Genomic DNA, 14,340 nt, shown 5'->3' with positions numbered 1-14,340 from the left:
CATGCGCTCGGATTGTGAGGAGGGCTTTCCAACGGAAACTTTCCGACTGGGAATTTGGGAACCGCTACATCGATCACTACAGCCGTCTTCTTCTGTTTGTCTACCACCACTATGTCCGGTTGGTTAGCCACCACCATTTTGTCCGTCTGTATCTGGAAGTCCCACAGGATCTTAGCTCGGTCATTCTCCACCACCCTTGGGGGCGTCTCCCATTTTCACCTCGGATCTTCCAGGTTATACTCGGCACAGATGTTCCTGTACACCATGCCGGCCACTTGGTTATGGCGCTCCATGTATGCCTTGCCTGCTAGCATCTTGCACCCTGCTGTTATGTGCTGGATTGTCTCAGGGGCATCTTTACACAGCCTGCACCTGGGGTCTTGCCTGGTGTGATAGACCCCAGCCTCTATGGATCTTGTGCTCAGAGCTTGTTCTTGTGCTGCCATGATTAGTGCCTCTGTGCTGTCTTTCAGTCCAGCTTTGTCCAGCCACTGGTAGGATTTCTGGATGTCAGCCACCTCCTCTATCTGCCGGTGGTACATACCGTGCAGGGGCCTGTCCTTCCATGATGGTGCCTCCTCTTCCTCCTCATTCTTAGGTTTCTGCTGCCTGAGGTATTCACTGAGCACACTGTCAGTTGGGGCCATCTTCCCAATGTATTCTTGGATGTTTCTTGTCTCATCCTGGACTGTGGTGCTGACACTCACCAGTCCCCGGCCCCCTTCCTTCCGCTTAGCGTACAGCCTCAGGGTGCTGGACTTGGGGTGAAACCCTCCATGCATGGTCAGGAGCTTTCTTGTCTTGATGTCAGTGGCTTCTCTCTCCTCCTTTGGCCAACTTATTACCCCAGCAGGGTACCTGATCACGGGCAGGGTGTGGGTGTTGATAGCCCGGATCTTGTTCTTACCGTTCAGCTGACTCCTCAGGACTTGCCTGACCCTCTGCAGGTACTTGGTGTTTGCAGCTTTTCTAGCGGCCTCTTCGTGGTTCCCATTTGCCTGTGGGATCCCCAGGTACTTGTAGCTGTCCTCTATGTCTGCAATGTTGCCTTCTGGTAGTTTGATCCCCTCAGTTCTGACTACCTTCCCTCTCTTTTTTATCATCCGACTGCACTCCAGCCCGAACGACATTCCGATGTCATTGCTGTATAGATAGATAGATAGATACGGTGCAATAGAAATGTGCAATTCCCTGGTATTCTTATGTATCCCTATTGTATTCTCTGTATTAATATATGTGTCTATATGGTATATTTTTGCTCATATTCTGCAACTTCTGTCGGTGCTGTGCTACTGGAAACTGAATTTCGTGGAGGAACCCACCCGAGGGATAAATAAAGTTTCTCTAATCTAAATCTCTAATCTAATAAATGATGATGCATGCGCTAACCAACTAGCTGTTAGCTAGCTTGTTACCACAACAATCAACTGTGGACAGCTCAGCATGTTAAATTTGAGATGCTATGCTGTCAAAATGTATGCACTACACTATCAATATATACAGTACATGTTTTGTACATGGAAGGGTACAAGCACATATACTGAGACATGTGTTTAAGCAGTTAGTGTGTATTGGAACATGATCTGCATCAGCTGTGTGTTCTGCTGATATATAAAGTGAATTACAGGCTACAAAGAAAAAAGTGAAGTGAAACCACAAGGTGTCATATAGAGCAGCGTAGTTTGGAGTCTTTGTGCGTTCTGTTGTACGATGTTGTGGATATATTTACACATTCAGGATTGAGACACTAAAAGAAATGACAGGCTGTGCAGTGTGTAGCAAGCATGGAGGGATTCCAGGCACAGCTGACACAATGATTTCATTATTTGGAACTTTGTGGTCACTTTTGGTTGTAACCCCTCAACACTCATCAGCCAGGCAGACTCAGACTGTTGCCGTTGTATTTTGAATGGCAGTAGCCCATTCGAATCTAATTATACATCATTCAAAAGCACAAACCCTCAGCTCAAACTGAGTAAACCATTCAAAGATAGCACCAAGGCCATAGGCTCCACTATGTAATGAGTATATACTGAGTAAAGAGGAGTTTTTTACCTTTTTCTCTCTGTTGTTTGTGAAGAGGATTTCTTCTTCTTCGTCTACAGGGGCACTGAAACTTTGACAGCCTGTAGGATAAAGCATCCATGGGACACAAAAGTTTAGAAAATAATGTTTAAAAAAAATCTCAGTGGTGTTGTAAAAGTGAAAAACTTTTTCTGTACATTTTTCATAAATATATAAAAAGTTCCAGTGGTGGATGCTAATATTAAACGTGAGCCAAAATCTCAGGCTCAGAAAGCTCTAAATACCGTTAGACGGTTTTACTCTTGGATCTGGATGATGTCATAAAGAGTGGATATCCTCACACAGCACTGAGCACAGACACAAACCGAGTGTTTGTGAGGGGCAGTTACAGAGTAGGAAGCAGCGTTAAAGGAAGAGGAGCAGCTGGATGAGCTGTGAGGCCGGATCAGTGCCTGGTGTAAGATAAATAACTGTGAATCATTCACATCTGCTCCTGTAGAGTCCAAGTATAAATAATAATATGTAGTTAGAAGTAAGCAGAATCAGCCCACTTTAATAAATGTTGTGAAAATAAAATGTTGAAGTTGTGATCGTGAGAAAAGTGTTACAACTGTTACCATTTAGTTCAGGTCGGGTCTACAGTAAAATGTCAAAACAAATCTGGATCATGGTGTTTGTGTACTTTCACACAATACGAGAAAATCCAGACTGGATTACTAAATAAACTAAAGCAAACAGGCTCCCTACCTCGTTAAATAAATCTCAGTAGCCTCTGTATTAAAGAGCGTCTGCTAAGAAAACAGCTTCGTCTTGATTAATGAAGGCAGTAAAAGCTGCCAACAAGCTGAGGAAAATCTGCCTGTGTGGTGTGTGTGTGTGTGTGTGTGTGTGTGTGTGTGTGTGTGTGTGTGTGTGTGAGTACGTGTGGAAACAGTCGTCTTAGTGTCCAGCTATTAAGTGGAACGCTTACCTCGTTCTCCTCCTTGCTTCTGTTAATTGTCAGCGAGACAGTGGAGAGTTTGTCGTAGATGTGGCAGCTCATCGCAGACCTGGCCACAACACCACATTCCTCTCAAAATTACTGTCAACTTTTAAGTCAAGTTCCAGAAAAGAGGAAAGAGTGAATAGAAAGAATGTGGAAAATATCTTATGTAAGTTTGAATCAATCCAAAGCTTCATCTCACACACGTGTGCTCACTCACATATCCAACACTTCACAGTGCAGAGCCTCACTCGTTTGTGCATGCATGCAAATGTATGTATGCACACACACACGCACGCACACACGCACACACAACTATCATAAAGCAGCTTATTAAACCATCAGCAGTCTCCCAGCTCAGGGTGTTCATTGAATGGCATTTAAAGGGCAGTCTGACTCAGTTCATTAAACTAGATCAGACACGGAGCGACCTCTCTGCCAGGAGAGGGGTCGGAGGTCGTGACCCCTTGTTTTGGGGGCTTGGATGGATGTGGGGGTGGAGCAGAATGGAGCTGCGAACCTGATTTAACTAGTTTTAGAAACATTTGTGAAGCCACACAACAGATGTAGCCGAAGCTGGAATTAGTTTCTGTTCTGCTTCATCGTGAAATGATAACCAAACAGAGTTATTAATATTTCCACAAAGACTTCTCACTGATGCTAACAGCTTTTGCATTGATGAGAAATCAGATATGAAAGCTGTGTGTTTATGAGATGAGTGGCTGGTTGGAAACTTTGGGGAATGATTTATAAACCATGGCAGAAGCAGGAGGGCAAGGAGGAAGAGTAGGATTAAGAGAAAGGGGAGCACCAAAGAGTGAGCAGGGAGGGTAAAAACCCACAGCTTTCCAGCTTATGCAGCAGAGTTGCAGTCAGGCCTGTTGCAGTGCCAAACTTGGTGACGTGTTTCTACAGTTGAGTTTAATTTTAGCTCATGGATACGGCAATGCTCATTTCTGCCAGCAAGACCCCAGAGTTTTATTTTCTCACAGTCATGTGTGTCGTTATCGCTGTGAACAGACGTCTTTCAATATGCAGAATATGTAGGCAATAATACTTATCTGTTTTCTGGACATCTTCAGGCCCCCAAACTTTTCCCAGTATCATCAGAAGCTAACTCATAACTGGTTTTCCAGATATACAAAATATATATCACATATACACATTTTAATTTGAGCCCTGATTCCCACTTTATGTTCTGCCCACTGAGTCCTCCACAAATCCTAGCTTCACCAGAAAGATCAGAACAAAAGAGAATACAAATCAAATTTGTTGGAATGCAGTGTTTTCAAGTCTCAATGTGACTTTTTTATAATTATTATCGAAACACATTTATAAAAATTCAGCTACTGAATGGAATAAAATGGAGTGGACTAGAGCTGGGCGATAAAACGATAACGATATGTATTGCGAAATAACTTTTTCTCAACAGAAAAATTTAACTATTGCGATAGGCCTCATCTCTCTTGCCCTCTTAAAAGAAAAAAAAGAACAGCCAATCCAAATTAAGTAGCGCAGAGCCGAACCAATCACAGCTGCAGCGTCGCGTCACGTGACTTGTTACGTGCAGCACAAGCGCCAAGGCGCACATGTGTATTTGTTTGGGAAACAGCCAGCTGGGCTGCCCAGGTAATGGAGGAAATGAGTTTGCTGACTAGAGAAAAATCTACCGAGAGCGTGAGCGAAGGTTACCAAAGAACCTTGATGATGGATGATGGTTCCAATGCCGGAGAGATTGTCGAACGGAAGGGCCACAGAAGTTCCGTAGTGTGAAGGTATTTCTTGGTATTTATGGGGCGACCGTGGCTCAGGGGGTTGGGAAGGGCACCTGTAACCGGAAGGTCGCCGGTTCGATCCCTGGCCTCTCTGTCCTGGTCGTTGTGTCCTTGGGCAAGACACTTTACCCTACCGCCTACTGGTGTTGGCCAGAGGGGCCGATGGCGCGATATGGCAGCCTCGCTTCTGTCAGTCTGCCCCAGGGCAGCTGTGGCTACAACCGTAGCTTGCCTCCACCAGTGTGTGAATGTGAGCGTGAATGAATAATGTCATTGTAAAGCGCTTTGGGTGCCTTGAAAAGCGCTATATAAATCCAATCCATTATTATTATTATTATTATTTCGGCTATTTCAAGTCTGACAAAAAACAGAGTAGCGCGCACTGTAAATTGTGCCGAAAGCAAGTCTGGAAATACAATAAAGCGGTGCATGCTCAATCTCTGACTGAAAGCGCTGATTCGTCATTCGGCTTTTGTCAGACTAAAGTCACTGTTAAAACTGTTTGAAAAGCTAAGCTATACAACAAGGAGAGATTGAGAATTTCCTTTTAGTTCTCAGTTTATTTGATATTGACAAAAGTTAGTCAATTTTGTCTGTTCTTCTGTAAAACAAACTAAGATTTATTTTTAGAATTAATATTTTGTTTCTAAGTGGAATTGACAATTTAGTCTGTTTGTTTTTTCTGTTTTGAAACTTAAACGCTTTAGCGGCTGCCTTTTGTGTAGTTTGCAATATTTGCCGTTATTTATCTGAAACTGAAGTCTCATGTTCCTTAAGTACATCTGCCCTGTTGAACTTATTATGGGAAATAAATATTTAAATCAAAACAAGCTGCAGATTATTTCACATTTTACTTGTGAGCAACGGCACATTTAAATCTTACAAATATAGTTATTTGGCTTATATCGTGATATATATCGTTATCGCCTGAAATGAAAAAAACATATCGTGATATGAAAAAATCTTATATCGCCCAGCTCTAGGGTGGACTGATATTTACATGTAGCCTGTCTAGTGTTAGCGCCCGCTCAGAGAACCTGCATTTGATGGAAACAAGTGATTTCTTACCACACAGGTAGGGTTTAGACAGCACAGTACTGACGGGCCAGGACAACCCACAAGTAGGTGACATATGTTGGTTATTCATGACAGGATCTTGGTTACAGTGGACCAAGATCCTGATAAGAGAAAAAGCCCAGGTGTATAGAAGGCCAAATCTTTAGAACCAGACATCTGGGTCAGAACATCGGCCACAAAGGCTTGTTGGACCATGTATTCATGTATTCACTGCTTCAAGGACAAATAAGAAGTGGCAGTATGGTGTTGGCCTGGAAAGACGGTGGCTCTACTTCCAAAATGCTACTGCTAACCGCTTCGAGTCTCAGCTAATCTTCCAGGTCTGGGATACGTAGACCCGGGTCCAACCAAAGCTGGCATCAGCGCCACAAAATTGCTGGGCTCAAATTTGGGTCACTCTCATCAGGTGCTACAAAAATTCTTCCAATTATTGAAAGATGGAGCCCACATATTCTGTCTTATCTTAATTTTCCTCCTATGAAAAATCCCCCAACTTGTGCTTGTAATGCTACGAGTCACAACTGGCTCACAGCGTCGCTAACATTGGTGCAAAAGAGGTGGCAGAATGGCACAACTATGGACAACTGCAGTTTATCGAACGCACCATTGTTAATCTTTAAGGGTTATTGCACATTACTAACTTGTCATTCTGCTTTACCCTGAATTTGGTTCTATTTGCTTGCTCTTGGATGGTCGTGTTGGGTTGTATTGTTGTGCATCTGCCCCAACACTTTTAAGGATTTCTCTTTTTTCCGAGGGTGGTGGGGGTGACTATCTCTATTAAAGGACACCCAGTAGCAGCTGGCCACGCCTGCTAAATCCTCTTGACAAAACCCACCCACCAGCTCCATCTGCCTCCCAAGTGGAACCCCATGATGCGCACACACACACGCACACTGACACACACACCTTTGTGGTGCTCTTTGATCCCAGAGAGAGCAAAAGCCTACATCTGTTTTTACTACATCAGATCCTTTTAAAACAATGACGCTCTTGTTGGCATACACCGTGTGGCGGTGTAGCATGACACTCGTTCATGTACACACACACACACACACACACACACACACACAGTTACTGTATCTCCTCACCCTTGACCTTGAGGGCAGACCCTTCTGCAGAGACAGAGACAACTAAATATTTAGCTCGCCACTGCTTACAACAATAATGATCATGCTAATTTACAATTGTTACGTCCTGAAATACTGGAATTTGCACATCTAATAAAATTCCAAACAGCAGAAATTTTGTTCAGAGGAAAAAATATTTCTTTGAAATATTCAGAGGGATTTTTTTGTAGTTTTTGTAACTTCAGAACTGTCAGTGTGCATACTACAAGGAAAGGTTAGTCTTAGTGTGTGGAGGAAAACTGAGGAACAGTTTGCATGTAGAGCTGAAGCAACGTCTGAATGTGTGTGTATATATATGTATATACTGCTTTGTCCTAAAAAACTTTGTGAATACTGTTTATACATATTTGAACTTTATAAAAAGTTCTTTGTGTACATCTGCTGAAAGCTTTCACAAATACAGACTCAGTGTTTCGTATAATAGTGATGTTCAGGTTGCATGTGAAAGATAAATATCCCATTTTGGAAGTCTGGTGTCAGACTGGTGCAGACCTGGAACAGATTTAAGCTGGATGCATGGTAAACCCACACAGGTGATTTGAATTACTTTGGCTGATTACACCTTCTCACGGGACTGTGTGGGTGGAAACACAATGTGTGCATCTCGTTCTCCTGTCAGCTGCGCTGCATCTGTTAGGGCCAAAGAAAACGACACAAAATGTAATATTTCTACTGACTTGCAGAGAACTTTTGACTGTATTTTACAGTTCTATTAGTATACCTCACGGGCAGTATGACCGGTGCTTTGCAAAGCTCTAAACGTTTAAGATGAAGAGGTTGGCTGGTGTTGCTTTGGCTAAAATGGGTGCAGTTGTGCGCCACTTCTGCTGTATCAAATGTCATTGAAGTTGCCCTTCAGAATTTGAAAAGCAGATCTGATAATAGTCTCTAATTTGCAGAATACAACATTATACTGTAAAATGACTGCTGCATCTCGAATCAGGTACTTTTATTCTTGCTGTTTTGAGTGCATATATGTGCTCACATAGCTATTTAAGTACTTACAATTCATCTAGTACACTTCATGTTCCACTCATCTACTGTGCTACCAGAATTATGTGCAGTTAGTGCGAATTATTATGAATGAATGATTATTATATGTGACTATGTTTCTTGCCCTCAGTTGTCGAAATCTTGGCTTTGTAGCGGAACGGTTTCACCCAGTCGTAGCACCGATGATAATGATGCCACCTGTGGGCTTGTTAGATGTTTTCACTGCTAAAACTAAGAACCAGGGATTAAAAATTTATATGTGGTGTTTTATGATATTTCCTATGATACCTACCAAAACGTAAGCCTTGCTTTCAGTGACTGTTGTAACAGTGAATTTCTGTAACACCACCTCATGTCAAGTAGGGAGACAAAAATATATTTTTATTAGTGTGTCACAACAGTTCTAATGTGTTGGTACGTTGTATCCTCTTATACTGGTTAAAAATAATTTGATGATTCCGTTTTTGCCACTATGAAGCCATTAGAGTAGCAGCTGGGGGTTAAAAGTGTGCAACGTCACATATGAAGCAGCACTGACTATTAGAGTAACATTCATAAACTGCAGGCGCTTCAATCAGGAAAATCTATTCAGCTCTATTTTGACTTCAGTGCTGTTTAGTAGCTTTAGAGCCACCCTGCTGCACCCTCACATACTCTGAGTAGTAATCTCTTTGTTACTACAACACTAAAGGATCATTTAGCATGGCTTAATCACGGGGTTGTTGCAGAAATCCTGGGACAAAATGTAGTCTTGGCACATTTTACTTGAACCTTTCTAATGCTAGTGTGTGAGTATGTGCTTTAATGGCTTGCCTCTGGACTCCCGCAGTAACTAAACAAAGAGGGTAATCTGATGCTGACTTGTTTGGAAATCCATGTTCATGAGTCTGTATTTGGATGCATATATACATGTTTGGCGTCACGAGGAGCAAATAAAATCAGCCTTTGAGATTCCTGCCATATACAGGCCTGTTTCCACTGGGAGCTGCTGAGCAAAGGCTCAGCGAATGACATCCAGAGACAGAGAGAGAGAGAACATGAGGCAGTAAAGAGGAGAGTTAGGGTGGAAAGGGACCGGAGAGAGGCAATGCATTATTTATTAATCCACATTTCCCTCTTCTTCTTCATCCATTACTCCTCCTCCTCTTTTTCTGCTCACTCCTCCTCTTGTTCCTCTGTGACATTCATCCTCTCCTCCTCCTTCTCCTGTACCGTCTCCACCTCCCAATCCTCTACTCCCTCTTGTTTAACATCATCAAGTCCTTCACTTTTATCTTTCGCTCCCTTGTTCCCCCCCTCTTCATCCACTGCTCCCTCTTGGTCATCTCCCCCCTCCTCTTCACCTCCTTCAGTCCTCCACTCTGCCTTTGGTTTTATCTCAGCTGTCTTCATCTGACCTGTTGTTGCTGCTATCCTGTGGAAGTCTTTTAATGGGATACGAGCTTTAAGAAATGACTCGAATTGTTTCCAGACAACCTTTGCGCTTGTGTAGCCAGGTCAGTCAGATAGCACTTTTACCTGTGCTGTATAAAAGTTTATGAAACAAAACACCTTGATATCTGACCTCGAGAAACATGTTGCTGATACAGCAGGCTCAATCGCTAGTTGCAACTATGGCGTGGTTTAGCGCAGGTTAACGTGTGGTTTACAAGTCAGTAGCATATGAGATAGAGCCCACTCCTTTTTGACACGACCAGTTTCAAAACACCAAGACAGCCATGGCAAACACTCAGAGCTTAAAAAATGGTGAAAATATTTGGTATGCTAACAGCTTTGACAACTAGCTACTTAAAACCATATGAAACGTGTGTGATATGGTTACTTTTACATTGTCAGCGCTCTGGAGTCCATCGCTAACAGACTTTGTCGTCTCTATCTCTTTTCAGGTGGCTGTTGTGGAAAAGAAAAGACGAAGAGCGATGCTGACATTGAGGATCCAGAGACACGAAAGAGCCCCAGTTCTCTTTATTTATTACCGTCACGATACGTTGGTGTGGGTGTGTGTGTGCGCGCGGGTGTGTCTGTGCATCAGGAAGAGAACGAGCATAGAGCATGTGTGCATTCTGATCGGTACCTAAGATTTAAGGCTATCATTTGCAAATTTTGTTTACTTTTTATAAGGTTCCAATAATTCATATATCATTGTCTAAGTATAAACAAAAGGACTTTACTCTTGGTACATATTGTGTTTTGTGTTTGTAACTAGCCTCCTATTTAAGAATGTATATTTGTATGTATGATATACTCATCTAGAAACTATATAATGGACAGTTTTAATATTGCTTCATCTCGTCACCACTATACTGCTCTTGCCATTACATCCATGCACACGAGCATCTCTGAAACAGAAGTAATGCAGTCACTTCAAAGAAAACAACGAATGCTAAAGTTTTTCATTTCTGTTTATCTCTCATTTGTGGAACTATAGGATAAAACAGTAATAATGACGTTATAATAATGACGTTATAATAATGACGTTATAATAATGACGATCACAGAGGGCTTTCAGGTAGCCTACTCTGGCAGCCATATTGGAGGTCCTCGGTTCTTTTGTAGCTTAAACTGCACCTGCTTTAAAGCTTTAATTCATTAATTAATGGACTCACAACAAAGAAGCTAAAAGTTTCAAAACCCATGTAAATAATAACGCTCGAATCTGGTCGAAATAGTAGATAAGACTCTTTGTCAGATGTTTATCATGCTGTGTGAGTTCATGTTACAGGCTTACTTTGGTTGTTCTGACCAGGATTTTCATCAGTTGTCTGAATATTCATCTCACAGTACTGTGACAGGGTAGAAGAAGAAGATTATCATGGACTGCTTGGTCAACCCGTGCTTAGACTGAAATACGTATGGGTTTTGGGAGCTTTTCAGCTCCAGTCTACTGTTCCTGTGACCTACCAAGGCTTTTATCTGCATACTTGACCCCAGGTTGTTCAAATAGACACGAATTTGACATCAGATGCCCTACCTGACACATTTATTCCCGTCACTAGGAAAACTCCAGCTGTGACTCCTTGAGGCTGAATTTGTGGCTCTTCTGAGTCTCAAACTGCAGAGCTGAGGCAAATGTGTTAACCACTACACAGTGGTGTAAAAACCACTGGGCCAAATGTCACGAACCCAGAATTTGAACCAAAGACCATAAAATAACCTTTAATATTTGATGTGGACCAACATTTGGCTGATGCTCATTCTTTTCCATGATCTCATTGTAATCTCTCCTGCTACATTGGTTTGCAGCCTGCAGCTGTTTATCTGGACAAACCAACTAATGAAGGAAAACAGCATTAATGAGAATTACCTGTGGCTGGTTTGTCCGAACACAGTCCAGATTTGCACACTTTTAAATATAAACCTGCCTATTGCTGAAGCTCTGACAAATCTATTTTTATTTGTATGATATTATCAGAGTTCAAAAAAGGACACTAATGAGCATGTGCAGAGGTAACAGTGAGCAGCTGAAATGAAAAGGCCTTAGGATCTGGTATCCAGCTCGTAAGTACGTGTCAGCTCGTAATGCTGACGTTTGGCTTCTCTCTTTTGAATTGAATCCAAGTAAGACATGGATTCTTGTATTTGCAATAAAAAGTGGGTGTTATTATGGGTGACCTGTTGTATGTAATTGCACTTTGAAATGGGTTTGTGAGTAATATTCTCTCAGAGTCCATGAGAGTAAAGGCCAAAACTTCCAAAGTAAGGCCCCATTTGTAGGGAAATTCTAGCAGTTTGATATTTCAGTGGACCTCCACGATGGAACCAGATGCAACTAATACTGATTGTGTTTTCCACCTTGAAAAGCCTCTCATCAGAACGATCTCTGCGGACGATGTTGACAGTGTACAAAACTCTACGGGGACGACACCAACCAGTGTGCGCATAGACGCAATACTGTGTTTAACAACAGCTGGTTAATGGAAATGCATGCGTGTGCTAGTGTGTGTGAGTGTATTAAACATGGGCAATAGCAAAGCACTGGTGCTTCCATCCATGTATATGAGCTAATGTACAAAAGGCACAGGCAGTGTGGCCTGTTATCTGATCCTGCCCTCGACAATCCTCCTTTTCACTTTTACTGTTACTAACAAAGAATCTGCAATATTCTATCAGACAGACGATCTGTGTCACTAAGTTATTTTTAAGCTTCTACGTTACAGATCTGGAATTTTTTTTCTCTGAAAAATTTGAATAACTGATTTGTAGTGTGTGTGTGTGTGTGTGTAGAGTAGATACACATAGTAGGAGGTGGTGATTAACTCTGATCAGTCCCTATAACACCAACATGTGCTCTCAAGCAGAGACATTCCCAAACTGTGTGCCCGTCAACGTGTTTTGGAATATTTTATGACACAGTGATGAAGGTGAGCTGTATGCTGTCAAAGATCTTCTACTGGGTTTTTGTCTTTCTTCTGTTGTTTTGTGTGCAAATATCTGAATATTTCAGCTTAGATGTGTGGTGATGATGTGAAGGACAATGGCTTCCTCTTTACCAGTCCATTTGAAAGCGACTGAAACAATAATATTGGCCCTGCACTGTTGATTAGCCAAAAATCTGAAGCCATGGACAAATGGAAACTGTGGATGCTTCTAATGTGACTCCACAGCCTCTCAAACACACACATAATAAAGATGTCTTGCCTGCCAGATTATTTCTTCACAGCCATCTAGACCTGGCATCTAGAAAACCCTGCAACCCCTACGTGCGCTCTCTTGGCTGATTTTGCAGACTGTTTTCATGTCTTTCTTCCATACAGTGCTTACATAATGTAATAATCCCTCTTCTTCATGCCAACCATGTGGTGAACCATGTTGAAAGAGTGAGCATTCAAAGCTCAGCTGTAGCTAGCATGAAGCTTTTACAGTTGGCTACTTCAGTTATTACAATACGTACGTTTTTTAAGGAGCTGTGCGCCACTGGGTTGGAATGCCTGTGTTCTTCTGTTATGCACTGGCTTTGCCCTTAATGATTAATATATGACTATAAATAAATATACCCTTGCTTTGAGCAAACCAGCCTTCCTCACAAATGTAAATATTGTCCCTTGGTTTTAACTTTTATTGCAGATAGGGGAGAACTCGTGGAAGTGCTGTACTCTGAGTTATCTCGCGGCTTTTCAGTGTCATCCCCGGGCTGTGATTGTGCAGCAGGAAAAAAGGAGAGGCAAGGCGGTGGGTAATGCCAGTAAGCAGCGTGACAGAAGAGGGTTAATACCATCGAGCTGTGCTAAGATTGCCCAGCCTCGCTTGGCTTTAAGGGATTGCAGGCAGTATTAGCAGCTGAATAATTATTTTTGCTATGTTTCTCCTTGTGTGCACACTTTCAGTGTGGCTCACATTCATTCATTCATTCAGCCCAACCCCCACGCCCCAATGCTCTTCTTTTAGGCTCGAGAGCCTGGAGTCTTGTAAAAAACGTATATTTTTGAGTCCTGTGCAGGCAGAGTTCAAGCTCTGTTTAAACTTGAATGTGCTTCATATCTTTCATATAAAGCCCAGTGAAGGAACGACTAGTTGGAATTGCACATTTAGCACTGTGACAGAGAAGAAAGAGAGATTGATAACGTAGTGCTTTTTCATCTTCGATGGAGTGAAAAAGTGACGCTTCCACTATGTTTGTATACAGGGTTACAAGTGTCCCCTTAATGCTGTTAAAGAAAAGTCATATATGACTGTACATATATGATGAGTATAAATATAAGGCATCTATTTTTGAGATTCTTTGTCGTGTGGGCAGAAGTCGTACGAATAGGAAAAACATATAGGTTGGAGCCAACGTGCATCCTCGCTGTGCTCAATGATGAGTCTGTGTTTGCAACTTTTTCTGTAAAGCTTCTCTTCACGTTTGGATTTTTCTTTTTGTATGCTGCACTGAAAATATGTCATTTTCACAAGTGGTTTGGAAAACAGAAGTGTCAGTCACTTCATCAAGTGAAATATTATAGTATACAGTAGAGTAGCTGTTGCATTATTTGTTACGAAATGTATGTAATGTTATTATGGAAGATGTAATGTCCTTCTGTAAATGTTGTTTAATGTTTTACCTGAAATAAAAATTTATTAATGCTTCAGATGCATCTGTGGGTCACATGTAATCTGCTCTTACGTTTACATAGAAAAGTTAACATGCAGTGTTTCTGCATACTTAAACACAGCCCAGTGCTGTGTCTGTTTAGAGGCTTTTTACCTTTTGGCCACACAGAAGAGTGACACTGATCAACCAATCAGTCAGCCACTTCGGCTAACATTTTCATGTACCAGAAATACTGAAGAACCAACAGCAAAGCAGATATAAAGTTCACGCCGAGTTCAATGAAACAGTAAAGTTTGCAAAACATTTAGAGAGCTAAAAACAAGAACT

At 41.9% G+C, this 14,340-nt stretch overlaps 1 protein-coding gene across 4 annotated transcripts in view; it reads left to right on the top strand.

The window, feature by feature from the left end:
• The window catches only part of cdk14 (cyclin dependent kinase 14), a 220,764-nt gene extending 206,714 nt beyond the window's left edge, over positions 1-14,050 (top strand). For all 4 annotated transcript variants that reach the window (XM_003446197.5, XM_005472379.4, XM_005472378.3 and 1 more), the window contains one exon: positions 9,869-14,050. The gene's annotated coding sequence lies outside the window, so the exon portion shown is untranslated. The remainder of the gene's footprint in view (positions 1-9,868) is intronic.
• Positions 14,051-14,340: the final 290 nt, after the last annotated feature.

This window comes from Oreochromis niloticus, linkage group LG11 (assembly GCF_001858045.2).
Source record: "Oreochromis niloticus isolate F11D_XX linkage group LG11, O_niloticus_UMD_NMBU, whole genome shotgun sequence".
NCBI lineage: Eukaryota > Metazoa > Chordata > Actinopteri > Cichliformes > Cichlidae > Oreochromis > Oreochromis niloticus.
This window is presented reverse-complemented; position numbering and strand designations above follow the sequence as displayed.